This window comes from Apteryx mantelli, chromosome 13, assembly GCF_036417845.1.
Source record: "Apteryx mantelli isolate bAptMan1 chromosome 13, bAptMan1.hap1, whole genome shotgun sequence".
Taxonomy (NCBI): Eukaryota; Metazoa; Chordata; class Aves; order Apterygiformes; family Apterygidae; genus Apteryx; species Apteryx mantelli.
Genome location: NC_089990.1, coordinates 28,360,617 through 28,388,128, shown reverse-complemented (window position 1 = coordinate 28,388,128; position 27,512 = coordinate 28,360,617). Strand labels below are relative to the sequence as shown.

Sequence of the window (27,512 nt, the reverse complement as noted above, 5' to 3'; positions counted from 1 at the left end):
GCCGGGGGCGCTGGCGGGCCGAGAAGGGGGCCGGGGCCGAGGCGAGGGGCCGAGAGAGCGCGAGCGCCGCTTGCCGCCGAGCGGGCGGAGGAGAGCTGCTGGGGGGGGGGGGGGGCGGCGGGCAGCAGGCAGCGCTGCGGGCTGAGACGTGCCCGGGCGCGGGGCGCCCCGAGCACAGCAAAGTGCCGCTGCCTGGGGAAGAGTTTTCCTCCCCGACGCTTGCTGCAGGCTTGTTTTCCTTCTCTGAGAATCCCTGGGGGCGCGAGCAGGTCCGGAGAAGAATGACCTCTGCGCTGCCTTGCAACGTTGCCTAATAGACAACGGCATAGGCAGTAGCACAGGCGGCGCCAGAAAAACCGCCTGTCACCGTTTGGGCAAAGATGGTCGAGTTTTCCATTGCTTTCTTTTGAGAGAGGCTTTGAGAGAGGCACTGAGATTACTTGGAAGACGTCCAGATGTGTGTAGGTCAAAGGCACTGATGACCATTGGTCTCCTAAAAAAGCCAGGCACGAGACTTTCAGGCAATGCACATGCGAAAGGAAGGCTGAACGCCTCGATCTCAACAGATCATGTATGTATACGCAATAGGTTTGGAACACCAACAGCAACAAACAGCCAGTAAGAAAGCTTAAAAGGATTTATATGAGCTTTATTGGTATAGCCTCGCTATATTTTGATATATATACAAACAGATGTCTTTATATTATAACTACAGGCTCTCTTCACTGAATTGTGCACTGAGGACTAAACAGCAAATAATGAAAAAGAATGGCAGAGTAGAAGCACGTTTCCTGTTACTGAGCACGGGAGAAGTTTTCAATTTCTTCCTTCATTTCCTAAAAAAAGATAAAAAAAAGATAAAAAAGGAATAATAATTGCCAACTAAACACAGGCAAACTTGCTATAAGCTGGAATAGAAATGTAAAATCCTGTAGCTAGCTGCTTTGTATGAAGTGAAAGTCTCTGTAGATGCCTTCCAGGTGGAAGTCAGCAACTCGTATGTAACACAGACTGCTAAGCAGGAAAGAGAGGAATAGCGAATAAGCAGGATATCCACAGTGCGCAAGGAAGAAGTGCAGAACAGTGACAGGAAGTGCTGTGTAAGCAAAGTACCTCTATCAACTGCGTTTTGTCATCGTCTTGCCGATGGCGGAAAACACACTGGCTGAGCACCAGGTGTAGTTTTTCGAGGTGGCGGATGTTGCAGCCCTTTGTTGCGTCGCCAACGACATTCAGCAGTTGCTGAAGAAAAAAGGGAGACAGTACAAGTTTACGTTAGCACCAGATCATTTGAATAGGCTCTCGATGTGTTCAGACACAAAAGAAGATGGTCCCACACAACTCGCATCCTCCTTCCTTGTATGGCTAAATGAAAAAGGAGTGAAACGTCCAAGAACAGACTAAATATCGCAGCAGATTTCCATGGAGGAAATGAGCTCCTGTGTCCGACTTGCGAGAAAAAGCAAGGCTCCAGTTTCAGCTAGCATTGTGCTGCTCCTCAGGCTATCAGTCACCTCCACGATCCTAACTGCAAGTGAACTTCTCTGAGAACAGCGGGAACTGCCATGGCCCGTTTTGTAGTAAAGGACAGCGGCTGCCACAGCAAAGCCCCTCTTGCCTTGGATGAGCTTCTGTGGCTGCAATGCAGGGCCCTGCGAAATGCATCTTTTGAAGAGAGGCCACAGAGCCTCTAGAAAGAGGGCTGCCAGCTGGCAGTGGGAGCCTCCTCAGGTGCTTCTGTCTCCCCGTTAGCTGAATGTTGCCCATGCCTGCAGCTCTGCTGGCAGAACGGATAGCTCAAGGGTTGTCAGCAGAGCGGGAAGCAAAGGTGGATCAGTGAGCTCCAGCCTACCCTGAGGGAGATGCTGGTTTCCTTCTCAGCAGGGGGTGAGCATTTCCTCCTCTTCTCTGCTAGGCTCTCTGAGGGAGATGCGTTCCTCCTTCGCTTTTGTCTGCAGGCAGCTGCACAGAGATAGGAGAAAAAGCAAGCCAAAGCATTAGCTAAGCAGTTCTGTCTGCAAAATCTAGCACCGTCGTCTTACTCGGTGCACAAGGGAAGTGGTGAGAGGGACTGAAGTACCGTTGTGCTGGCTCACTACATGCATGTGTTGAAGGAGAGAGGGCAGCAAGTGAAGGGGGCCCAACTGTTATTAGAATTAAAAAGCGCAAGAACTATTAGATTATATCATGCATAAAAGAATGCCCTTGACGATTTTGTGCACAGAGCAGACTGTAGACCGAAGGCATGAGCACAAAGCAAGGTCATAAGCTCAGGTGGCTTCGTCTCTCATCACAGGAAGTAAAAGAGGTGAGAAGCAGAAAAGGCTTTGGAGACAAGCTCTCCTTCTCCTGTGTTCCAAAAGCAGAGGTTGCCTAAGCCTCACAGACAGACGGCAATTACTTGGTGCGGGGGTGGCGGGCAGGAAGGCAAGAGGGAGAGGAAGAGAAAAAGGAAGCAAAAGCAAAGGAAAAATCCTCACTGTTTCCTATTACCATAAGAACTTGTGCAGTGTTCAGCAACTGCTCTAAACAACATGTTACATTTGAGGAGTTAGCCGTTGCGGGGCCATCGAGGCCAGTGTTTTACAGTGTGAGCCAAGCTCTGTGGCTGGGCTTTATTTCATAAGCACGTTGAGTGACTGTCCTGGGGACTGACCTCACATGCTGCGCCTAATTTGGAAATGGAATGCCTTTGGCATAAAGCCACCGGCATCACCAAAACCAGGTATGCCATGACAAGAGGGAAGATATCAATGTCATTGGCACCTTATCCAAAAAAGGAAAAAAGAAAAAAGAAAAAAGGAAGAAAGGACTTGCCAGTAGAGAGGGGTGTACTGGACTCTGCAGGCACCGCTGGCCATGTCTCATCCCCTTGCTCCTCGAGCTGCCTGTCTTCCTCCTCTGTCAGCAGTCGAGGCTCAGGTGGTGATGCCGCAGGCAGGAGGACTTCCCGTGCCTGACAAGCTTCAGTCAACCAGAAAAGGTTAGCCAAGTGATGATACTCAGACACAAGCAGAGTAAACCTTCGTGCCAGGAAATCTATTACCAAAGCAAATGCCGAATGGCTGCTAAGCTAGAGATAGCAACTCTGTGTTTGTAGAATAGCCTCACCTGCTTTCTTCTGTGGTGCAGCAGGCTTAGCAGCTTGCTGGACAAGCAAGTCCTCGAAAAACTTTCTCCCTTCCTCCTCGCTAGGTGACTGGACATGGAAAACTTCTCCGTAAAGCTCAGAAAATAAAGCTCGTACCTGAGGTGGGAGGAGAAAAGACAGCGCAGCCGTAAGCCCCCCGCAAATTTGTGTTCTGCTCCACAAAGATGAATGCCTTTTCCAGTGAAGCTGAGGAATGCTTTGAATAAGGGAGAGACTAGAACAAGTTTGCTTCTTGGCCTTAAAGGCGAGATTGTAGTGGGTCGGCAGGGCAACTTAGGGCATCTTCTTTAAGGAACACCTCTAGGATTAAAGCTCTGTGAAGCGACCCGAGGTTCCAGTGCTCCAAGGGAGGACACTGAGCATCTCCTAGGTTGCCTGTTTTGGATTTACTTGCCTTGCTGCCCTTCAGGTTGAAGCCTTGTGGCAACTGCAGAGGGAAGAGATGCCAGCAGGGTGCCCTAGTAATGCCGGTGTTGAATGGCTTAGGAGAGCACAGTATTTCGGTGCTTAATGGAGTGATAAATTAACGTGAGACTGAAAGAAGCCGGGAAGGCAGTGAGAGAAATACCTCTGCCGGGAGATCTGCATGGCAAACATCCGACGTAGCGAGCAACAGCACTGGAGCATATGCTGGAACGCCCTCTAGCAATGTTGTGAGCGTAGCTCTCAAGGTGAGTCCAGCAGCCTCCCACCAGGCATGGATACGTGGAATATAAAGGATGCTCGGTGCTGTCCTCTGGGCTTCTCGGATCAACTGGTCAAAAGGAAGTTTGGAGAAGACTGTTGAAGCGGGCAGCAGAGGCTGCTGCTGAACAACAATGTATCAATCAAAATTGCCTGCAAAACGGGAGTGCACAAAGTGTCCAAACAAGCCACCAAGAATAAGGTAACATTGCTGCTTGGAGCCAGTTCCTTCAGCCTCTCCACAGCGAGAGGCAGGCCTGAATCTCTGCCTGATTTCCAAACTGCTTAGATGTCAGGTAACTCGCCCAGAGCCTCACGCCCGGTGCGAGTGGTAGTGTGCTTGAAAAAACAGGCCCAGCCCTTCAGCAGGGTCCACATCAGCCTGGGGCCACTGCTACACCGCTCGAATGCAACAAGCGTGTTCTTGCCTCTTCCCTGCGGTACGATGAGAGAAGAGAAACCCTTTTCTTCCCCCCTCCCAAGCCTGGGTTGCATTTCAGTGTTATAAAGAGGGAGGCTAGAGAAAGGGCAGGACGTGCAGTCAGGCTGAGGCAGAGGCGCCTCCTGGGAGCTACAGAGCCTGAAGAGGCAAGGGAAACAGCTCTGGAGAGCCCGCTGTCATGAGCAGCAGCTCTTGCCATGCAGAGGGCTTTATCGAGAGCATCTTGGAGCTCCCTGAGCTGCTAGCAACGTCCTTACTGTTTAGCCTGGAATGGAAAAGATGCTCATGCACAACGTCCTTCTTCTCCATTGGTCAGCGTACAAGAAAAGTGTTCTTTCAGCGTGAAATAACCACCACAGGAAGCAGAGGAAAGCCAGGCCACCACCATTAACCGCGGGAGGTCTGCCTGCTTCCCCTGAGTCTATTCATCCTGTGAGACTGCAGAGAGAAGAGGTACCTGTGCGCATCTTTCTTCGGGTGAGGTGCTGCTAGCAAAGAGAGCCGGCAGGTCCAGCACGTGAACCGCAAACCTCTCCAGCGCGTGTATTAGTGCAGGCGCCAAGTGGGAACTTTGCCCGTACCCGGGCTCTCCAGCGATTAAGAACCTGGGCCTGTGACATGCTGGCTGGCAACAAGCATTGCTAGGAGCGTAACTGCAAAACAAGAAGTTTGCAAAGGAAGTGATCGATCAAGACACAGATGTTAAAAGTATCTTTCTTTGTCCAGCACACACTGGTCTGGATCTCTTCCCCCCGGCCGTGAGGCTCTTATGTTCATTATGTCTTGACTGAGCAGCCTTGAGGCCTCTGCCTTGGTCAAGTTTAGGTGCAAGGGGTCCACTGGAAATGGAGAAGGTGGTCAGGAAGGAGCAGAAGAACCTTGTGGGAAAAGAAATGCCGTGGGCTCTGAAAGGCCTTAGCTGTATCTAACAAAGTGCAAAACATTCCTGTGAGTCCATAGAACTGGAGGATATTTATCAGATTCCTTCATTCAGATGGTTTCATCTTTCCTTGTGTGCTGTCTCCTAGATTGCAAATACAACTTTCTCGTGGTTTTTGCTCTGTTATCATGGAATATGTCTGTGAATAGCACCTTTTTTTTTCTTTTCTTTTTTTTTTTTTTTTTTTGGCCATCTCAGTACTGCAGGACCTTTTCTGGCTCAGGCCAAGGAGCCTAGAGACTGGACCAAGTTCTGCGGGTCAGAAACCTTCCTGAGCAGCACAGTAAGAGAGAGTGAGAAAAACTACTGATGCAGCTGGGACCCCAAAAGCTAACTTCTCCACTGTGGGATTGAATTACTTTCACATTGCAATATCAAAATATGAATGTAAGCATAGTGGCTTAAAGATCGCAAATGAAGCCCTTTTTTGCAGGGTTTTTATTATGCCCTTTTAGCCGGCCATTCCTCAATTTTCTTCCTACGAAGTGAGTCACTCCTGCATTCCCAATCTGGGAAGCTAGGTGACTCCACAAACCCACGTTGCATTTTTTTAGCTAAGAGGAGAGACAACACATTTCTTTGGCCTTGAATCCTTGAAGAACAGCATGCATGAAATCAGCATGCCCTAATTGTCTGTGGATGTCTTTGGTGGAGGAAAAGGAGGCTGGCTCCTTCCGGATGATCGGCTGGAGCTACTTGCTTTCCTACAACTGTAGCACCTAGTTATATCTCCGTGCTTCCTGCTTGCAGTTTTTGATACCAAAGCACCCTGGACTAACTCTTCTGTCCTCCCTCATCTAACGCCCCTCCCACTTGCAACAGCCACGACAGCTTGGAAAGCCCCAGCAATCAGAAGAATTTCAATGAAAGGACACGGCCAGTTACCTGTTACAGTTAAGGAAGGTTTGCTTTTGCTGGCCAGGCCTTGGAGGAAACGGCTCATCTTCAGGACCAGAAGGTGACTCCTCATCACTGTCCATGCAGTCATTTTCTAAGAAATGAGTGGTACCATGAGAAGGCAAGAGAGGCTTGTTAACTTTCCCGAAGAGTCTGCAACCTTCTCTTGCGCTAAGACAGCTTCTAAATGTGAGCTGAAACCCGGGGCCTTGTATTTCTTCGTCTGAGGGGCATACGCTGAATGCCATTTTCCAAAGCCTTCAGTTTCTACAGAGCTCTCCTAAGTGTCTGGATTTGCGCAAGCTATGTTTTGCTAGCGGTGAAAGCTCCTTTTCTCCTTGCAAACGGGAAAGATGATGCTGACAGCCTTCAGAAACTGGATGCTCGAGTGGAGAACATAGAGTTCTGTACTGTGAAGTGGGAGGAGTTCCCGGCTCTGCCCTCTCTACCATTCAGTTTCACCTCATCCTGACTGAAAGGTTTTTTTCTGTTGCTTGCGCAAACTAGCAGTGTTTGCTTTGGGAGAGTTTTACGGCGGTGAAGGCAGTGAAGCCCTACCTGGCTGTTGGTCCTGCTGGAGTGCAAGTGCTGCGTGGGGAAATACCCTCTGCACGCCTCTTAGGAGTCTCTGTAGCGTGTTCTGAAGCAGTGGCTTGGAAAGAGGTGGCAGTGGTTGTCCAGGGGAAGCCACAGCCCTCTGTGAAGCTGGTGCAGTCTTCTGCATAGCCACAAGAAAATCTGTTGCTGTGATTTCAATGGCAGCAACATCGATGTGCAGCTTGTGACTGCTTGTGTAGATCTGCGGATAGTGTCGATGCAAAGCACAGAGGGCAGCTTCAGCGCAGAGGGCTTGAATATCGGCCCCGCAGTATCCTGAGCAACAAGAGCAGAATCCAAAGGGATGTCAGTCTCAGGCAGCAGAAGGGAGTCAAGGACAGGCTTTGCAAAGGGACACTCTCAAAGTCTTTGCATGTGGCCCAAAGGGGAAGAGTTTCATGGGCAATGGCAAAAGAGTTCCTGCACTGCAGAGCAGTGCCCTGATGGGGAGCTTGCATTACGGGAGGCCCAGCGCCCTACAGCCTGTGCTTCGGAAGTAGGCCTCTGAGCCAACCTTAGCTCCTGAGGAAGACGCCCCCCAGAGCCTTCCATGTTCTCAGAGGCAAGGGAAGGCAAGGAGACAGAAGCAGCTTGGGTACTGCCTGGCACAAGCTCAGACGCTGTCAGGAGCCAGGCGCAGGCAGGAACCCGGTGTGTTTTTTCATCTTACCGACGCATTTTTCAGCAAGCTCCTCAAGCAATGCGTCCAGGGGCTTAGGGCTCCAGTCTCTGGTGTGGATCTTGAAAATCTCTTTTCGAGCCTACAAACCAGGTGGTCACACTGTGGTTTGTCTTAAGCCTCTTTCTCAAAAAGAAAATAAGCAATGCGCAGTCCCCCTCCCCCCGTCACATTCCCGTAATTGCTTGTCTTCCTCTGCTAAAATTAAGAAATGTTTACATTCTAGTAACACACTGCCTGCTTTTCAAAGCTCAGTACTTTTCAAGTAGATAGGAAGAGTAAGTAGAGTAGCAGGAGCAAGAATTCTGACTCCAGCTGCTATCCTTGAACGAGCAAATGTCAAGCTGTGCCTATGTTCATCGCTGCTCTTTGCCAGAGCTTCAGTGAAGTGTTTCCTGTTTCTGTCCAGTATAGTGTGTTGTGCATTTTTCCTAGCCTTCAATCCAATAACCTTTTTCTCCTTTTCCCCACAAAATGCGAACTAAAGACAAAAGAATCTGGGGTAGGCAGAAAAAAAAAAGAAAAAAGAAAAAGAAAAAGAGCCCGAGCTCCCTGCTAATACCAGTAACAATGTCAGCTCCCTAAATGCTTTTGGGCGGCTCCGAGGATTCCCAGCCCGGCCACACTCAAGCCCAAGTTTTCCCCCGAGGCTTTCCCAGCTGGAGAACTGAGAACAAGGCGGCAACCTCAGAAGGCAAGAGCCTAGGTGGACTCACTAACTAAGCAAAGAGCAAGCCCTTGGGCAAGGAAGAATGTCCATGTGCTCCAGCCAGAGTGAAACTCCTGTTTGCAGCCTTCCTGCCAGTTCTTTGTGGGGAACTGGGAGGTGTGCAGCATGTATGCCACTTGTTTCCTTGCTCGCTCTCGGAGATGCTGTGGGGCAAGCTGGTTTTCTTGTCAAGCAAGGCTTTGTGCCGGTAGCAGGAAGGTTGCCAAAACAGCCTTACCTCTTTGTTTGGCAAGGTGAAAAGGAACTCCCTGTCAAAGCGTCCAGGCCTTCGTAAAGCAGGATCCAGGGAGTCTGGCCTGTTGGTGGCTCCAATGACCACGATCTCTCCTCTGCTGTCTAAGCCATCCATAAGCGCCAGGAGCGTTGTGACAATAGAACTACCAAAAAAATGTTGTTTGGATTCCCTGGGTTAGTAGCTGTTGTTACCTTTGGCACGACTTTCTCCAAAGTCACGTCGCTCAGAAAGGATAAGCTTTTCTGGATGAGCTGTTGTTAGCGAAAGGACTCATGGTAAGACAGAAAAACCGAGGCAAGGTCTCGAGAGAGACCTTGTCTGGACACCGAGCTTAGTGACCTGATTTCAACTCCTGCCTTTAAACTGCTATGAAGCTCTGTGTCATTGTACTCGAGGAGTTCAGAGTGTGGGTGTGCGTGTGCGTCCTATAAAGGGAAGCAGGTGGGTCTTCTTTTCCTAGAGATGAAGCAGATGACATGGAAATGGAAGCAAAAGGAAGTACCTGTGAATCTGGTCTTGGCGACTGGAGCGCACAGGAGCGAGACCGTCGATCTCATCGAAGAAAATAATCGAAGGCCGCATCTCATAGGCCTGGAAGGGAAGTACAGACGCAGGCATACTGACGTATGTGAAACCGAGCACCACGCAGCGAGAACATGCAGGATAAACATTATGGCTGCAAAGGCACTGGCACTGTGCTGGACCCAACATCTGCAAGATTTCCAGCCCCTCAGGCAAAGCAGCACGGCACGGGAAAAGGAAACACTGATGTTCCCTTTTCAACAGGAGACACTGCCAAACTGCCCAAGAGGCCAAGTCCTCCTGCAAGACGTCCACCCCGGAAAAGTAGAGGTCCAACTCTGACCCAGCCTACTGCGCATTTCCTCCTTACCTGCTGAAATAATGCGCGCAGCTGTCGCTCGGATTCTCCCACCCACTGGCTGAGGCAGTCGGCACCTTTTCTCATGAAGAACGCTATTCTCTTGTCTCCCTGCCTACATTCATTTGCGAGCGCTCGAGCCACCAGTGTCTTTCCAGTGCCTGGTGGGCCATAGAACAGACAGCCTCTGCAACATGAAAAAAAGAGATTTACGTAGCTACAACAAAAACATGGAAAAGTGCCCATGACAGCCCCTGTTGTGAAAGCAAAGCGGCCTTCCCTCCTAACCAAAACACTTCCCGTCTTAGACAGATTTGAGAGCAAAGCCTGTCTTTCTCCCTGCCACAGTTGGAGTCTCTTGGACTGTGCCTCCCAGAATTTGTTGGAAGCACTGGGGAGGAAGCCTTAAGCTGGGAGGCCAAAAAAGGTCTTCTGTGTTTCCACACCCTACTTAGAACATCAGCCAGAAAAGGGAATTCCTGTGAACAAAGCAGCAAAGCATCTGAAGATTTGCACACTTTTAAAGGTATGGAAAGGGAAGGATTTCAAGTCATATTTCAACATCCAGTGAGTCAAGCTTTGTTGGCCAAGAATATATAAAGCTAAGCATTACGTCTTGAGATATTGCCCCTCCAAAAAAAAAAGGGAAAAAAAAGGAGAATACTTTTCATGTTGAAAAGCATATTGCAGCAGTTAGCTCTGTAGTTCGAATGCACTGCCCGTTACCTGGGGGGTCGGATTTGGAATCTCTCAAAGAATTCTGGGTAAAGCAGTGGGAACAGGACCATCTCCTTTAAGGCTGAAATGTGGTGAGAGAGACCACCCACACCATCAAAGCATACCTAAAGAGACATGCAACAGAAGACGTGTCAGAGGTCAGAGAAAGCTGCCACCTGGAAAAAAAAGGCTTCCTCCAAATTTACCCTATGCCAGCACAAAGGAAAGGCTCAGGACGATCTTGAACTTCCCTGAGAGGAAAGTGTAAGGCCCGGGAGCTGTCGGCAGCACAGCAGGGAAGGTTTTCATGACCCCTGGAAAAGTCCCCACTGACACAATGAGTTACCACTGCTTACCGAACTCTGGATTTGCACTGGATCAGCTTCCGGCAGGGTGGTTCCAGTTTTCCTTCCATCCACGTGCTTTCCCTTGAATTCGTCTTTCCCAGAGCTTTGGGGAAGACACCAGATGTGAATGGAGGAGAAAGGGAAAGGGGCTTTCTAACTGAACATGCAGTTAGCGGGATTGCTGTGGTTTTCATGTGGGCAAGTGAGTGCAGAAGCGCTTATACACTGGCATAAACTTCCCAAACCATGAAATATTCCCTAGACTTGACTGGCGCTCACTATGCAAGCGTGAAGAAAGGCAGGTGGGCATTTTTATACTGCACGATGAAATCGTCTAATGACAATTTGTGGAAGGGGATTCTGGCTTCAAGTGCAGAACAGAAGAATTGCAGATCCCCAATCTCAGCCAGGACAATCCGCAATCATCTCATCGCTGACCCCCAAATCCTGCCTTTTTAAAAGCTGTGGGCTAATGAAAGTTATCTTCTCTCCCAAAGGAAAAGCCTTGCTTCCTCTAGACCCTCCAGCTGTCCCAGCTACAATGCTGCGATTTTCCCATCACGGCCATCAATCGGAAAATCTTTTCAAGCATTACTGAGTGATGGGAGTGGCAGCACTATGGATCCCTGAGAACTATCACTATCCGTACACCAACCTGTTTGTTCTTCTGCAGCATGGGCTTTGCGATGGAGCAGCCCTTTGCCTGTCAGGAGAAGATGGCCCTGAAGAAATGAAAAGCAGCAGTGAGCATGCACACTGGCCAAGAACTGCAGTGTGCGCAGGATACAGGCATCTCGATCCCAAAGGGAGAGTTTTACCTGCAGAATGAAGGCAAGGAATTTAAATGAAAGGTGTGTGTGTGGGGGGGGGGGTTGGGTGGGAGGTATATGTCTTTTCATTTAGCAGCCTCTAGCCCACTATCCACAAGAAATCAGCTCTTCCGAGAAACTGTGCATGGAACCTACTTTCCAGTGGATCCTGGAAGTACGTGATGGTCTTCCTGGGTCGAAGGTTATACTCCTTGCAGGGATCTTTGCCATCTTCCCCTTCTCGGCCTTCACCTTCTTGTGTTGCCCCTATGATTATAGAACCTAGCGAGAACTTCTTATTTGTCTGTGCGCGTATAGCTTTTCATTCAACAACGTGTATGCCACTTCTGCACAAGAAATTAGCCCTTCAGAGAGGCTCTGCATATAGCCTACCTTCCAGTGGGGCTTGAGTGTCTTCAGCAGTTTGCCTAAGGTTAGATGGCTTTAGAGTATCTTCGCCGTCATCCTCTTCCTGCTCTTCATCGTCCTCTGAGGACCCTGTCATTACAGTACCAAGTCATCATTTCTTGTTTGTCTCTGCGTATGCACATTTTCATTCAAGAACTTATACCTCCCACCCTTAAGCACAAGGAATCAGCCCTTCTGACAAACTGTGCGCGTAACCCACATTCCAAAGGCTCTTGATACTGGACAACAGTATTCCTGCGCCGAAGGTTATACTCCTTGCGAGCATCTTGGCCATCTTCCCCTTCTTGGTGTCCACCGGCCTTTGATGGCCCTACAATTACAGAACCTAGACATAGTTTCTGATTGCGCTGTGCGTAGCTACATTTTCATTTAACGTCTTCTCTCCCCCTTATACACGAGAGATTAGCCCTTCCGAGAAGCTGTGCCTATAACCTACTTTCCAGTGGAGCTTGATAGCATACAACAGGCTTCCTTTCTCTCACGCTATAGCGTGCCTATAGGGAGCAAAGATACAGGTTCTTTTAGACTGTGGTACACTTTGGAGGAAGTTCTTCTCGGCTGAGCGAAAAGTGCACTGGCATCACTGTGCTGTGTGAAATCCAATACTTACCGAAAAGGAGTAAGGTAAAGTCATTTTGACTTCTGCAAGGACTCGCACAGTCTGCCTGAGGTCCATTCTTCCTCAGAACCTGAACTCAAAGAGCATATGAACCACAAATGAACTTTTGTAAGCACGGAAGTAAAGCTCTTTACTTTTGCAGAAGTTTCTCAGGCAAAGAAAACTGCTGAAGAGGACAAGGTAAATCTCTTGTGAGTGAAGCAAGAGTTTGGTTCACAAGAGAATACGTAAATTACTGAGCCGACAGACATGAGGGGCAGAAGTTGGAAGGTGTGGTTGGAAAGATGATCCAAAACTGAAGACAGCAGCAACAGGGAATACACAGGAGCTGTCTGCAAATTCTTCAGACATGAAGCACCTTTACAAGTCCTCCTCTCATGCACCTTCCCAGTGCTCAAAGACTCCAGTAGCCATGACTGTGCACCTCCAAAACACTCCTGTCAAACCAGGTTGGCTCCACAGTGCCAAGGACCACAGGTGTGACAGCGGCAAAGGAGGAAAGAGTTATTGGAGCGAGGACCAAAGGTCCTATGACCGCAGCTGACAAGGGACTAGTAACACGGGGGTGGACGCGCTGCCGGGGAGCAAAGATTCTAAACGTGCAAGTTCTGCAGCCCTGACAGCGCCATATTATGGAGGGCTCCCGCAGGCAGCAATTCCCAGCAGCACCGAGGACTTCCCTAGGGGCACAGAGGGAATTCCCAGCCTACCGACTTAGTCCAAAGAGCTCTTGTGGCCAGGAAGAAACGCTCCTCTCCAACGACCTGCTGGGAAGGTCACCAAACAGCGTCTCGCACTGTCCCACCACCTCCTCTTGCCTTCTCCTGCTCGCTGCACAGCAGCTGCTCCAGAGCAGAGCAGGGCAGGGCAGAGTCGTGGCGAGAGCAGCCCCAAGCACCTGGGCTCAGCTCAGGCTCCCAGGGCCATATGGGGAGGGCGCAGCTGTTGCTGCGATGCACTGCGTGATGCCCCAGGCCATGTCACAGAGGGGCTGCAGGGTCCCCTTGACCCCCCAGGTGCTGCCAAGGTGGGCCCTGCAAGGGCAAGGGGAGCTGCCTGGGGCACTTTAGGGAGCTGCCCGCACCTCACTGCCCACTCCCCAAGGACAACAAGGGGCACGGGGAGCCACAGGAGGGGTCCCCCAGGCTGGGGCTCACCTCAGGCATGCCACTCCCGCAGTGTCCCCAGATCAGGGTTGCGGGGCTACAACTGCTGGCAGGGAGAGGCTCTGCTCAGGAAGGAAGGCCTAAATGAGCAAGTGAATGAATAAAGAGGAAGACTGTGACTGCACTCTCTCAGCCTCTGGGGAGGAAGGGCCAACTCCTAGCTGTTGCTTCCCTAGGCCACAGGCATGGAGATGGCATGGCCTAGCGAAGGAGCAGAGGGGTTTGCTCTCTCACCCTGAAAACTGTGTTAAGGCAAATCCACCATGAATGCCTCCAAACGGTGTCAAAGCCTGGGGGGAAAAAAAAAAAAAGGCTTATCGGAAAGGTCATTTCTTTCCCTCGGCACTAAATTCTCTCTGCGTTAGAGACGACGTCTGGGAATCCTGGTCTTGGGGTGGGTTCTAACTGGGGGGGTTTTGAAGATGTGGTCCTAACAGGGCAAAACAGAAAGAAGGGTGGCGCCAGGTGGAGATTATCACTGGAGCCCCAAAAGCCCATTTCCATTCTAAAGTCACTCGTTTTGCAGAAGAAAAATGTGATGCTCAGATGGAGCCTGCAACACTCGCAGTGCCATCACACCGCTTGGGTTCCCAGTGGAGGAGACTGAGAGCAGCTTCCCATCTACAGCGTGACAGCGCAGTATCACACACCCGAACGAGGCACGGGAATAATGCCTGCACGCAGTACATTCTGGTGACCCTCTCTGGTTACTTCTCGGTCTGCCCTGAGGGTGGTCCGAGGAGCGGCCGGCCCTCTGGCCTCTTCGGAAGGAAACGATGCCTGAGGTCTTTGCTTTCTCACCTGCTTGGTAAGCACTGCAGGCTGGGAGACCCCTTGCAGAAGCAGAACAGATAGCTGAGATGGCTGCATGGAGAGCAGAATGGCTTTACACCGAGTGCCCGAAAGGCATCCCCTGCACATTATTTTCCGCCCTGCAAATCTGAGGGAGCCTCAAAGGAAGCAACGGAGTGAGCGAGACAGTGGGAGCAGAGCTGAGTTCCTACTGACCCCTGCGCCCCAACTCTGCAGCTGCAGAGGTCTATGGAAGGGGCACGGTGCCTTCGGCAGCAGCACTGCCTGCAGAAGAGAGAAGCTGTAGAGGGGAAGCGAGTGTGAGTGGGGGAAAGGGAGGGGATGCGAGCGCGCCGGGAGGTGAATGGAGGGGACGGGAGCACCGAGGGAAGGGGATGGAGGGGCTGAGGGTGCGCGTGGCGAGCAACGGAGGGGATCAGAGGAAGCCTTGGGGGAAATGGAAGGGAGGAGAGTGCTGCGGGCGGGGAAAGCAGGGGGCTCAGGTGCTCACGGAGGGAAACGGAAGGAACCTGAGGATGCAGGGAGAGGACTGGAGGAGACTTTAGCAGGTGTGAGGGGACCAGAGCATGAGAGCATGCATGGAGAAGGGATCTAAGGTCGCACAAAGGAGCCTGGAGAGTGCCAAGGAGGCGATCGAGGAGGTTGCAAGGCACACGACTGCACGCCCCCGGAAAGCAGACAGCGACGCACTGGCTGCACAGAGCCCATGGCTTTAAGCTGGCAGGAAGGCAGCGCCCTCAGGCTGCCAGCACCTCGGCTCCGCCACACCAGGGCCGGGCTGGCGGCAGCCACCCTCCCAGCATGCCCTGGGGCATCCCCACGGCCTGCTGGGAGCAGGGCTGCTATGGGGCACCACGGCTCCGCCCGGGGAGACGCGGCCCCTGCCCCCGTGGAGCCCCGGGGCCAGCTCTTTCCCCCGGCCCACAGCCCCAGCCCAGACCTGCTGCCCCACGGCCCCAGCTCGAACCTCCACAGCAGGGGCCCACAGGGGCAGTGACCGTGGCAGATTTCGAGCACCGTGCGCTGTGGCCTCCGTTGCCGAGACTCTGCCGGGGGATTGCCAGCACGGCCCCCAAGAAAGCAGCCTCCACGTCAGCCCCTGCTGTTCCTCTCTGCAGAGGAGGCAGCACCTTCTGCCTGAAGCACTGGCTGGGGCCCCGGGAGCTGCAGATGCTCTGCGGTGCGAAGGAGGTGCCTGGGCAGGAAGAAGCTGGCGGAGGAGGAATTGTGCCCCAGAAGCAGGAATTCCCTCATCCTCCTCTGGCCCTCCGGCACGTGCGTTGACACTTGCTGGTGAGTCGTGGGGACGTGTCACGTGGCAGGGCTGGACGCCATGGCACAGTGCTCAGGCTTCATGCTTGTCGGGAACGGCAGGCTCCAGCCCGGGGGTGGGAAGTGGAAGGAGAGGCACCCCTCGGTTTTCAGGCATGCCCACATTGCCTGCTGCATTGCCACCGTGGCCTCTGTGAAAAGCCTGTGCAGAGAGTGTGCAGCGTGACATGAGCAAGGGCAGGTTTGCAGGGGGGAGTGGGGCTGAGAGGTGAGCATGCAGACAGCTGGGACCAGATGGCGCCAGTGCGCAGGGGTGCACTTCTGTGTCCTTCAGCCCCCGGTCAAAGTGATGACTTGTGCTCTCCAAAACCAGCAGACTGGCTTTCACCTGGCAGCCTTTACACCCATTTGAGCACCAGCCAGCCCTGGTCCTCTTAGCAGTTCATCGCTCCTGAATAGCAGGCAAGGAGTGTTGTGGGCAAAGGGGGCCGCCCATATGAAATCTGGAGAGCCGCAGTGTTCACAGCAGAGCTTGTCCGTTCATGGGTATCCCCAGAGCTCTGGAGATGCAGGAGCCAAAGGCAGTCCTGGGAGGATGCCTTTTGGCTTAACGAAGCTTTGTGTCAGGCAGCCCCTGCCTCGTTTCATCCTAGCTTTGGATCTCAAAGCAAATAGAAAGCTCGGAAGGAGAGGAGAAGTCTTTTTATGCATGCCATACTGCTGTTGAGATTTGTTTAGGCCTCTTCTTTGCACTGTGCATGCTACTGCATTGTGTAACCCTGCAGACTGGTGCTTCCACCGAGGGTCGTCGGCCTTATAGCTGAGGAGCCGTCACCGTGGGGTTTATGTAGGCAGCAGAGGGGCAAGTGTTTGTCTGGAGAAGGGCTTTGTTCAGCCCTCTCATGCCACACCAGGACTATGTTCCTGGAGTAATGCGATCAAAGCAATCTGATTTTGACTAATAGTGGGATTAATGAGCTTTGTCAGGTCTTGAGCTGTCCAACTAAGGATGCTCGTTATGACCCCAGGCCAATTACAGACTTAGCTGCTGCCTTTAGACATGGGGGTTAGAACAATCCTTTTTTCTTTCGTGGCCATTTGTGTTTCAGGCATAGAGACAAGATGCTCTGAGGTAGTTCTGTTGCAAGGGAATAATCCCTCACTGCATCTGACATTGCAGGTGGGCTCCATCCTCCCTGCTAGGCTCCCTCAGAATGTTCTTTATTCTAAAACTAAATTAAAAATTGTGTTTCTAAGTAATGGCAGCAAAATTGCCAAGACCCCAACAGAGCAGAATCCTGGAAAATTTCAGTGGAGCATAAATGGAGGTGGTCACTGAAGGAGTGGGGCAGGGAAGGAAGAACAGCCCCCTCCCCAAAGTGGCACTTGTGTCTTTGTTTTTTGCTGTATCCTTAGCAGCGGGTAGTAAATTCCAGCTCTTCAGGGCTGTCCCTGCACAACTCTGTGGCCTCCTTTGCAAGGCCATGGCTGAAGAAGGTAGAGTCCAGGGGGTGGGGGAACCTGGATGTGTTGGTGGCCGGACAGGCTACAGCCAACACGGAGGGGGTCTGTGAAGTAAGTGCCAAGGTCTGGCTGAGCTCCTGGAGCAAGGGACTCAGCTGAGGAAGACTCCAGGGGCTGTTTGGGGAAAGAATGGTCCCGCTGTGGTGGCCTGGTTAGGTTGTGCGTGAGGACGCTGACTCTGGATGGAGGGAAGGCAGAGGAAGGGAGGAGAGGACTAAAAGGAGACATGGCTCAGCGTAGCAGGAGGAGAAGAAATGAGTAATTGGAGCAAGTGACAGAAGCGAGCGTGAGAAGCGCAGTTTAGGACACTACCTAGATAAGCTCAAGCAGCTGGAAGTCCAGACTGGCACTCAACCTAGCCTCCACAGGTAACGACACAGACTGTGAATGCTCGTAATGGCAGAACTGAGCTGAGGCCAGGGTTTACCTTGTTTCAAGCAATGACAGGCTGTGAGGCGATCAGAAATTGCAAAAAAGTCATTTGCGCATCCTCTGCAGACATGTCCCTCGTTTGTAGCTGGCTAACTCTGCTCCTAAATTCACTGTTTCCACCATTCTTTTATTTCTCCCTGAAGTCCAGCTGAGCCCCTTCACTTTTGGGCCATAGCCACCTGCTGCTATTTCAGTCTGCCCTCACCCCCATGCATATCTGAAGACCTCTTTCCCAAAAGCTGTTCCTGTGAGGTAATTACATACTCAGTTATTTCCAGCTGATAAACCTCGTGTGCTTAGAGATGCATGCGATGGACACACATGCAGAATTACCACTACCTTAACAGCCCCGGTATTCCTCCACGCATCCCACAGTGCCTCCATCTTCCCACAGGTCCCCTTCCCGCTTCCAGCACAACATCTCCCAAGGAAAAATAAATAAATAAATAAATAAATAAATAAATAAATCATCTCTGTAAGTGCTCCTATTCTCATGTTTTTAGCACTTCCTTTTAAACCAACTGCCCAGCTAGTCAGCTCGTATAGTTTGACTTTGATCCGTTGTTACATTTGAGATGGAGAAGCACTTCCAGTTTCCAAAGCATTTTTCATACCTACTTTCTTGTCTGGTTTCATTTAATTCAAAACACACTCTGTTATTACATACTATATGACTGTAGTGCAATGTCTATGGTATACATTCTGAAATATCTAATAATTTCTTTATTGAAATTAAATGATTCAGAATGATCAAAGTGAAGCATTTTGATTTTTCTCAATTGAAATTTAGCATAATTGACCCAGAAGACATTTCAGTGTTTCAACATTGCTCTCTCATGCAAAAGGAAGGTTAGAGAAGTAGGAATTCACCATTGAAGAGAAACACTATTTGCCCAAAGATGGGAGATCTTTGGAGAGCAGCCTCCACCAGGAATATCAATGACTCCCCCACTATTTCTGACCTTCCTTCTCTTTCTGCAGGTGTGGGAGTGAGGGCAAATTTAAGATAGCATTTAAAATACCAGCAGGAAATGAGTGGAAATGGAAAATGTCCCACTTCCCTGTAAGATGAGTTTGCAAGAGAGAGATGATGAATTATCTTCTTGAACGGCCTGTCTCCTTCCTTTACTACAAAGGCAGTTTAGACAAGAAGATTAGATTTAGTCACCTAACTTTTAAATAGCTTAACTGCGGGGAGATGAATCCCATCTGCTGTACAGACATGTGGCATGTGCTCAAGATCCATGATGGGTCTGGATCTACTGCACAGCTATGTCCAGGAGATGCATTTCACATTCTCTGAAATATCACACTGAGCTGCACCGTGTGCTGTTCTGCCTGTCTTTATGTGCACAGTAAACTATGCACATCCCAAAATCTGGGATGCATGGAGCCTAATCAACATGACATGGAGAAAGCATGTGTGAAATTGCACGTGCATGTGTAAAAAAACAAAACCCAAAAATCCTGCCCTGGAAATCCACCAGCCTTACCCTCCCAAGCCTGCAGTTCTGCGCCATGCCATCACACCGTATTTCCATACCACAGCAATGCAGGAGGCCAGGCTCCATGATTACTCTTTCAAATGCTCATAGGTGTGAAACACTTGGGGAAAACATACAGGAAGACTTCCTTACTGAGCTTTAGCTGTATGCAAGTGACCTACTTAAAGCTAATCAGGCTTCCTCTGTGTTCATCAGAGAGAAAGAAGTTAGCATCTTCACAGAGCACTTCTTCCTTAGGACGGGTTGAATCATCTCCAGGAACTGCCTGTCTCTCTCCGTTGAGTACAGAGGGGGTTTAGATGACTAGATTAGATTCAGACAAAGCTTTTACGTGCTTCCTGGTAGATGACATGAGCGTTTTCACCCACAGTCCTCCCTAATTTCTCCCTTTTATCTCTACTGAGAGATCTCCAACCACCCAGGCACCAGCATGAGGTACTTCAGTAGGATGCCTGAATTTAGGCGAGATGAACTGAATCCTAAGAGTCAGTTAGTCTAACACAAACAGATAATGTAACTCCCTGTATTTCTCTTGTTGGCAGATGTTGAACTTTTGACGTATTTGGTGACATAATTAATACATTCATAATGGATAATTTGCTGAAGGAGCACAGTAACTTAATTACTGCAAGGTGGAAGTTTCACAGTTATTCAGTTCACCTCACAGAAGAAAATCCTCTTGTCTTCCCTTTACTCTGCTTCCCAAAATACTTGTGCTGCCTCCCCAGCTATAATACTGGATTGTGTCACTTCCTCCTTTGCCTATGGACGTCCCCTTGTATGATTTTTCATAATTAACCTGTGCAGGAGAATTATGACGATTTTCAGAAAAGTTTTTTAAAATGTAGCGCCCTACTATGGCTAAAGAAAAATCCAACAAATAAAATAGCCATCTTCAACTTACCGGAAAACATCAGCACCAGTGTATACACATTTATATACACTCGGGTTTGTGCCTTCGCCATCTGGTGGCAAAGCACGATCATAGCGTGTCCACAGACCTGAGAAAGTTTTTGGACCCTATCTATTTGTTTGAAAATGGGGATTCTAAATAAGTAAGATGGTTGAGAAAGTTTCCATTTTTCAACGTTTATTGATAATATCATCAGTTATATATATATACATCATTTGGAGAGCTTCTATTTTGTAAATCGGTGATACTTATTGTTTACTGCTGCTACTTGTTTTAATGTATTATCTTGTATTGTATTGTACTGACCAACATTGCGTTGCATCATATCTGAGTGTTGTGGCACAAAAATATCCGACATGCTCTTTTCAGATAGTTGACTATGCATCTAGTCATAGGCTTGAGCAAAAGGCTGTCCCAGCTTATTCCAGTCATAGGCGGGCACATGGATTTATCTTACCCAAATTTAAACCTCTGCAGCAGATTTGAGTTCATCTGACCTCGTCAATCTAATCTTCCTTTAAAGTTAATAAAGAAAAAAGGGGGGCACTTCTTGAGCACTGTTCATCTTTTCTTAGAAGAGACATCTTCATAGCCCGGGATCCATGAATCTTCTTTGTAAACTATGAAGAACACGAGATGAAGAGCTTAGGTGAAGGCGATTACTTCTGAGATCATATACCTTATATCATAGACAGCCAAAGCACAGACAGCAAAAACCTCACATCTTGTCCTTCCAACTGGGGAATCCAAGTCAATGAGTGCAATTATAACTCGGTTACTTTCTCATGTATCCTGAAATATTGGAGCTGAGAAAGATATCTGAGCCATATTACATAGTAAGATCAAATTTAAAAAAAAAAAACTTCTCTTTTTCTTTTTTCTAACTCTTACATTGCATAGGAAGGGATTTACTAGTTGCACTGGATAGTATGAAATTTGCATTTTCCTGGCCTTAGAAATTAGTAGCTGAAAGATCTATTTCCCATCTCTAGTTTCTTTGCTATGAAGGATGGCCATTCATTTTCTTACACCCACTGCTTAATCCTGCCTGCTACAACACTGGATTTCAACACAGGTGGAGTTGCTTGCTTTCTCAACTGGGAAGTAACATCTGTGTTCACTTTGGAAGTTCTTGTATGATCCAAGCATAAGTTGCTATGTAATTGCTTGCAAGCTTTTTTTTTTTTTTTTTTTTCCCCCCAATAAGGACTGGATTATTTACCAGATTTGCTTATAGACCCTTGATCTCCAGATGTCTATACACACATATAGAAGCTCCATCGTTAACCAGATAGATAAAAGCCTGTTCTCCTTATTTTTCAGAGTGCTGGGTATTAGCAAGAGTGGAATAAATCCAAATCTTCTCAACATTTTGGAAAGAGACCATCTCTGTTATACAAAACAGAAATAACAGAGATAAAGTCTGTTTCTATTTAAAAGTAGACTGAAATTTAGCAAAACATCATTTCAGGACAGTGTGGAACTAGAATGTTACAGTCTAGGAATCCTAGAATAGCCTCATTTTCACACGTGTTCTTTGTGGCTTGTATGTCCAATTTATTGATAGAATTGATACAGCAGCAGCAGATTGTAGTGATGTATTCTTCCGTGCAAACAAATTGCAGTTACTTACCTTTGGTTTAATAAAGACATGATAAGTGAAAATGGATATGAATTTAACTCTTTTCATAGTCCTGGAGTTTAAGTGCAGCTGACATCTACTCTGGAATATCATTGTAATCCCATGCAGACAAATGCATTTGAAACCTTATTTTCCCCAAAGATGCTGACCATCCATTTCTGTCTTCACAGGTAACTCTGTATATCCTGCACACCTTCAAAAGTCAGCTCATGAATTCATACGTCCATGTACCTACTAGTCAGACAGTCAGTTTGTTATGAGTGTGAATGGAGCTTGGTTTGGTGCAGGAATGAGCAGAATTAATCAAAGAGTGTTTTCTATCAGACATTTGTCTAGCAGAATGCTATCAAGTTGACTGGAAACAGTTGGAATCCAACCAGTGGACTTTAATATCCTTTTCTGAATTAAACAAATATTAGTATCACAGTTATAAATATGGCAGTGAAGGAATAGTTGGTTTATTTGTAATAAATCTGGAGTAGCTCTACATGCATATGCCTGCTTATGGAATTCATCTCACCTAGAGATATACCTTTAAGCATGCCTTCGTTTCTGTCTTCCACCTTAGTTTCTTCTCAATAGGGAGGGGGAGAAAAAAAAAAGTAACAGGTATTTTTACAGAATGGTTCATGTGAGTATCTTAGACATCTGCTACACGATGAGATGAGTTATGCCATAGAAGTGCCCATTTTTTCCTTCCTTTTCCCTATTCAGGATGTGTAGAATGATAAGCTCAGGAGGCTGCAGCCAGGGCCTGTCCCTCTGGCCCTGAGCCAGGTGGGCAGAGAAGACCTAGAGATGGTAGCCGAGTTCAACCAAGAGTCCGGATGACCAGGAGAGTTCATGGTGATGAAGCAGGTATGAGGTCAAGCTGAGAAGTCAGCCTGCGGGTCAGAGCCAGGATCAGGCCTGGTGAGGGTAACCAGGGACAGAGAGAGTCCAGTGCCTACTGGGCAGGCCCAAAGTGACAAGATAGGTCCAGGGTCAAGCTGGGAAGTCAGTCCACGGGGCAGGGTCCAGAGCAATGGAGTCTGCACGCTGAGCTGAGCTGAGCTGAGCTGAGCTGAGCTGGAGATCAGTGCTCCTCTAGGGTAGCTCAGAGAGAAACTGAAGGCCCAGGGTTGAGCTTAAATGGGGCTCCTGGGCCCATGGGCAGGAGGTGCAAGTGGCTGCCTCAGGCGAGGATGATCAGGCCCATTAAGGCCTATTAGTGCCCTCAGACCCTGGAAACAGTAGTAACTGAAATGCTCACTAGCATATGTAATTTTGATTTAAGAATTCAAAGAACTGGGAAATGTTACTACCTCTTTAAGATCTGTCAGAGACTATTTCTTCTGTTTCCAGTCTCATTTAGCCTACTTGCCACTAACAGCTCTTGCACATTGATACCTATGTATTTCCCATTATTAGACTGTGACTTGGTGGCATTCATAGTGCTCCAGCTTCACACTGGAACAATCTAGGTAGATAATGTATGTTACAGCTGGTTTGGGATAACACAGACAAGTGATTACATTTCAGAATGGCATGTTGGATGAAATCAGTATTGTCCTCGTTGACCAAAGGAAGTAAGCTGTTCACCGCTAGCGGGAGCACATGATCATGATCAGTTTTTGCCAGTTGTTCTCCGGAGCGTATCAAGACAAGATTGCTTACCTAATGTGAACAAATATCTGAGCAAAACGGCAGGAGAAAATTACACCACAGTAGCTGAGTTCCTCCTCCCAGAGGTCTAGATCTAATCAACAAGGCAGAAGCACAGCCCACTCTCATTGTAATGCTTTTAGTTATTTACCTGATGACTGTAGTTGGAAGTCTGGGCTTGACCGCATTAATAAGGATTGTCTCCCCAAACCACCCTCCCAAATAGCTTTTCCTTAGCCATTTGGCAGTCTTAGAGCTCTGCTGCTCAGGCATCACCCCCAGGACGGTGGCCAGTCTCTTAGCAGAGAGCAAAGCTGTCTCATTTGGTGGCTGTGCTGCCCAGATGTACTGTTTCTCTACATTTTGCACCAACGAATGTTTCATTCTGGCTGTGATGGCATATGACCAGCTGGAAACCACTGCTATACAAAGCTGTCATGTCATGAAGCCTCAGCATCCAGCTGTGACTTGGTTCTTACTTTTCTGGGTCTCTAATCTCAATGATACACAGCAGCTGTGCCCTTGGGGTGTCCTTCTGCCATTCCAGCATCACCAGTCACTTCTGTGGTGTGGTACCCCTGATCGGGTTAACAAGATCATCCTCGCAGCATTTTGCATCTTAGGTGACATCTTCGTCATGCTGCAGGTACGCATTTTGCTACATCTACATCATCTCTGCCATCCTGAGGTGTCACTCCAGCGAGGGAAGGCACAAAGCCTTCTCCACCTGTGCATCCTGTGCACTTGATAGTTTTTGCCATATTCTTTGGCACTCCAGCTACACACCCCACAGCTCTGGCTCCTTGCCTGACCAAGACCAGGTGATATCTGTGTTTTATACAATGGTAAGCCCTGCAGTCTACAGCTTGAGGACCAAGGAGGTCCTCAAAATGAGGCACTGAACAGAGTGTTACATGGAGAAAATTGTTTGTCAGTCAATAAAACCTCCAAAGGAGTTGGAACAGGTGCTTAAAAAATTAAAATGATGAGTACAGCTGTTCATGGATGAATTTATTCTGAAATAATTGCTCGTTATGCAACAGAAGTAGGAGAAAAGTGAATGCAGAAGTGAAGAAAGAAATAACTGTAATATTAAAATCTTTTCTGTAATAGCAAGAGCTACAGCTTTACTGTGAGAAAGTACAATTGTGACCCTTTTGAAGGCAATTAGTTTCACCTAAGTTTTTACTTTCAAGTTTGATGCCTTGAAGATATCCCAGCTTTGTTTTCAACTGTTGCTAACTAGTACCAGTTCAGCAGTATCACTTCCATGTTCTGTTTCCATTCCCTTACCTCATACATCCTTGTAGTCTTTTTTTTCCTGACTCCCAGTCTGAAGGTGATCATTAACCTTTTAGCAAAGGTGGGTCACATTCATCAGGCACCTTAAACTGTTTACAGTATTAGTGATGTGGGCGACTCGAGTCTTCCATGCAAGAACAAAGTTACCACACAGCAGGTGGTCCTGAGGGACAGCCTACCCTCTTTTGTTGTGGGTGGATATCCTTGAACCAATTCACATTCATCGCAGGCTAAAAATGTGCACACAGAAGAATTTTTTACAAATGCTGAGGCTGGGATTCATCTTACCTAAGTTTAGACTTCTGTTAATGAGCTGCCAAAGCATAAACCAAACTTGTAGGCTCTTTCTATAGCTCATGAAGGCAAATAAAAGTCTGTTTGCCTCCATAGTTTTGGAAGAGAGATTGATCACACCTGTCTCTGTCTCCCTTGAAAGGTATATACTTATATCTATGAATTACAGGAAGAGTGTAGAGTGACCAGCTCAGGTTTATGGAATTATTTCAAGTCCAACGTTAATGCAGCTTAATGCTGCCCTGAGTTCTGGTTTTGGATCACATTCCATCTGACTCAGGGAGCTGGCTCGTAGAGAACAAAAAGCCACTGGCTTCAGTAGAGAAAGACTTCAGTCACATGGCCATGGAAGTAGCACAGAGAAGGAAACGGAACCTGCTATAACACTGCCTCAATACACAGAGTTATTAGACAAATGGGTGTAAGACCATTTTTCCCTATCCTTCGGAAGGACTGCAAGTAAAGGTCCCATAAAAAGCTACACTCCCTCTCACTGGGGGTCATCACTCAGAGCACCCCATTCTGCCCATCCTGAACCACTTAGACCCCTTAATGTGTAAACATAGTGTCTGAGGAAGAAATATGTTCCACTCTTCCATATCCATAGATTTATCATTAAGACTGACAGGTGTTATTAAACAATAACCAGTCAGTTCCCAGAGCAACTCTGGCAGCATCTAGAAGTACAAATTTTCTGCAAGCAAACATTTTCATGCTTCCTAGAATACCGTGGAGGTTTCAGACATTCCTGACTAAACTGTGAGAGAGGACTACAGCAAAGAAAGATAGATAACCCAGACAAGCAATACCTGTTGATCCACTTTTAACCCAGCTATCTCCTGAACACCATGGCTTTCACGTAGTCTAGACGAGAACTCTGGAAGCCATTACATTGCCAGTCTAATGCAGTCTGGAAGAGGACTCAGTCCAATGCAGATACATTGCAGACCTCATGGTGCAGCCCAAAGAGACGAGCTTCCCTCACTCATCATCTTACACATGGCACTGCACATTCATTGTCCCAGGAGTCGCCCCCACTCCACAACACGAGCAGCCACTGTAAGCACAGTCTAACCGGGGCTGCGTTACCTGGGACATTTCTGCCTGCCTAAGCCCCACTGATGACTTTCCCTGCTAGGGACAGTCAGAGCAGATCACTCTTCAGCTGAGCAACCCAATTCACTCTCTGCTCTGAAGGCCACCAGTTTGTCGAACAACCTCTAAGCCCTCGAAGTAGCACAAGTAAGCTAGCTTTCCTGGCAGGTAGAGATGTCCTTAAACTCCTGCCAGAATCAGGGGAAGGGTCTTTGTTCATATGTCTCAAAGGCTCCTCAGCTTCCCAGAACAGCTGTCTTCATCATCTTATCATAAAGCAATTTCAATAAGTGTCCAGTGATATTGCAAGAACAGAGAGAGGTTAATGGCAAACTGTTTACTAAAGCATGATATCTATGTCAACATCTTCCAATAGACCATTATTTTTCTTTTCTTCAAAAGAGTTAATTATTCAAGGATCTTAGAAGAAAAATATATGTGGGATTAGGTGCAAGTGCAAAGGCAGTGTTAAGGCAGAGGCACCAGAACTCTAAGCAAATCACCAGCAATTACCTACTTGAAGAATTTTCTATCTGCATTTGAAGAAAAATCTACCCCGATGGATGGACACATAATCTGAGCCTGGATGGTCCACAGATGAACAGGTTATCACAGCAAAATATATGCTCCACCGGTGAGCAGGCTGTCTGAAACTAGATGGTCCATGAGACAAAGAGGTTATCTAACAAAAGGACATGAGTCCAAGGGTGGATGTGTTATTAGAGACAACAGGAGTCTTCTGTGGAAAAAACAGCTAACTGTGTATCAGGAGTGTGCATTTTAATGAGAGGAAGAATTATCAAGTTTGGTCATAATTAATAACAGAGGTGGATTCACATCCAGATGGCATACTTAAACTCCACGGAGTTGCATTGCAGTTCTTCAGAGTCAGATAAGCAGAACTGATTGCTCTGATATCTTACACTGTACTGCTATTTACATGAATATGGTCTTATTATTATTAAAAGAATTTATATTCAAGTTTGCAGTCTAAAGCTTTGATAAGCTTTGTTTGTGAGTTGATAGGGACAGACAGGTTCACTGAATTTGCTAGGATACAGTATCTACAGTATCTTCTCTTGCCTTTCTGGATGAAACAGGTCAGTAAGAGAATAGTTTTGTACATATGCAATACCTTGAAGCCTATGCTAGAAACAGACCTCAGCAAGAATTGAAACCTCCATTCAGTCACCCACATGATAAGAACTCCGCTTTGAGAGCGTCAGCCAGGTTACTTTTAACCTCCAATAGATTAACAATAATTTTTCATGTGAGGTGAAGCTGGTAGAACCTTTACAGGGATGACTGATTCCCTTTTTGTTCAGGATTCCTTCCCTTTTAGCATGAGATTTTTCACCCTCTAAATGGAAAGTATTTCATTTGGTGACTCTTCCCAATTTATTCCTGAGCAGAAAATGGCCACTTTTCCTTGACAACAGGGATGCAAGCAAATGAGAAATCCTTTCTCAGCCAAACCTGGAGGATCTTGTGGTATCTCCTCCTCTTTGGGAAGATGCAAAGCTGGGTTTTCCCGCTGCTGTTGCCATTTAGTGCTTGGCACCTTTCATTCAAGAGAGGAAACTCTTACTTTCTTCTGCCAGGATGTGGATTTGTTATTTGTATGTTTACAAGTTGCAGTCCCAAAGGTCAGGCTGGTGGAGGTCCATGTAATTAAGGCAGGTCTTACCAAGTTGGCACAGCTGCAGCCTAACCATTATATTCCTATTTCAGCAAGGCTGAACGGGGGCTGCTTT

At 48.1% G+C, this 27,512-nt stretch overlaps 1 long non-coding RNA gene across 1 annotated transcript; it reads right to left on the bottom strand.

The window, feature by feature from the left end:
• Positions 1-2,934: 2,934 nt before the first annotated feature.
• Positions 2,935-3,908, bottom strand: LOC136993282 (uncharacterized). The gene is made up of 3 exons (XR_010885538.1): positions 3,720-3,908; positions 3,112-3,247; positions 2,935-2,964 (listed from the first exon to the last, which is right to left on the bottom strand). It is a non-coding gene; the product is annotated as an uncharacterized lncRNA (long non-coding RNA).
• Positions 3,909-27,512: the final 23,604 nt, after the last annotated feature.